Source organism: Otolemur garnettii, unplaced genomic scaffold (assembly GCF_000181295.1).
Source record: "Otolemur garnettii isolate 467f Iridium unplaced genomic scaffold, OtoGar3 scaffold00149, whole genome shotgun sequence".
NCBI lineage: Eukaryota > Metazoa > Chordata > Mammalia > Primates > Galagidae > Otolemur > Otolemur garnettii.
In genome coordinates this window covers 290,787-292,436 of record NW_003852544.1, presented here as the reverse complement: position 1 = coordinate 292,436, position 1,650 = coordinate 290,787, and positions in this window count along the sequence as shown.

Below are 1,650 nucleotides of genomic sequence, written 5' to 3'. Positions count from 1 at the left end.
CATCCCTAGCATTTATTCAGAGGCATCTAGCTAAGGAAGCATTGAGTGAATACCTGCTTCTTTAACCTCCTTCCTCAAAACTGCACCTTCTAGATTTAAAAAGTGAGGTGTACAACTAAATGTGATGTGGTGTCTGTCCTGCGTGGGATACTGGGACAGAAGAAGGAAAAACAAAGAACATCTGAACAAACCATGGATTCTAGTTAATAATACTGTATCACCATTGTTTCATTAATCATAGCAAATGTACTATGCTTATGTAAGATGTTAATAGTAAGAGAAACTGTATGTGTGGCAGGATGGGAACTCTACTCAATTTTTCTGTAAATCTAACACTATTAGCAAAAAATGTCTATTAAAAAAAAAAGTAAATCAGGGGATGTTCTAATGCTGTCAGCCATTCATCTTGGGGATCAGACTTTCCAGTCCTGACCAGGTTGATGGGTGACTTCCAGACTTGGGGAAAGGGGTTCAGAAGTAATTGTGAAGAGTGCACAGCACAGGCCCCTCCCAGGCTGTGACAATCACATTCCTGGGCTGATGTTACAGCTCTTTAATTATGCTCCCAGAAGACCATAGGCCTTCTGAGACCTGTAGCACCAGGGTTTCCAGACACTGATCTGATGATGGAAATACAGCTCCATTTCAGAACTGAGGACAGAGTAACAAGTGGGAACAAGTGGGGCCCTCTGCAACCTCTAAACTGTAATGGGTAAGCCTCTGGTGGCCCAGGTCATGGGTATTGTGCTAGGGTGCAACAGTCCTTCCCTTTCACAGGGACCTCTCAACAAATAAAGAGGATAATATTTTATTTACCAGCATCATTTCCCCTCTTAACTTCTGCTCATTTAGACAGCTAGACCATTCCTTTTAGGAAGAATTGTTACAACATAACATAGAGTGAGTCAAACCTTTGCTGTTGACTTTCCAGAGGTGATTCCGAGTTACAAGAACTTGTAATTTATGTGTACACACAAGGCCTATGGTGGCTCAGTGGTACCTTTATGAAAATTTCGAGAAGTTGCCTCTCAACTCCTTTTTATGCAGCCCCAAGCCAGGACACTCAGGGTGGCAATTTCACCCCCCTGCTCCTTAAGCACCCGTACAACCCTGTATGGCAGGGCATACATTACTGGGAACGTTATGAGAGCTGGGAACAGCTGAGCAAGACAGACCTTACGGTTTCGAGTGTGGTGGGTAAACGGCATAGATCCTTCTGTCCTGGAATGGGGTTTGGAGGGACTCAGCTCAGTGAGAACAGCAAAGAGGCTACTGGGCACTGTCTGGGCAGGAGGCCTGAGGCCACCCATCTGTTTGGGAGCAGCTGCATGTTTCCTCAGTTCTAAAGTAGGCCATGGAAGCAGCTGAGCGAAGGCTGGGCATGGAGTGGGACAAGCTGTATCACATGTGGAGCAGAATGGAGTAAGGTGGACTCTAGAGCAGATGGATGGAGTGACCCAGGAACCAGTTCCATCCCACCCACCACAACTTGTTACAACCCCTGGAACTGAAGGGAGGGATTCTGGAAGACTGTGGAATGGACGCTTGAAGTGGAAATGAAGTGGAAGCATCTTTACAAAGAGGAAGAGTTAGTTGTTTTTTTTTTTTTTTTTTGAGACAGAGCCTCAAGCTGTCCCCCTGGCCAGAGTG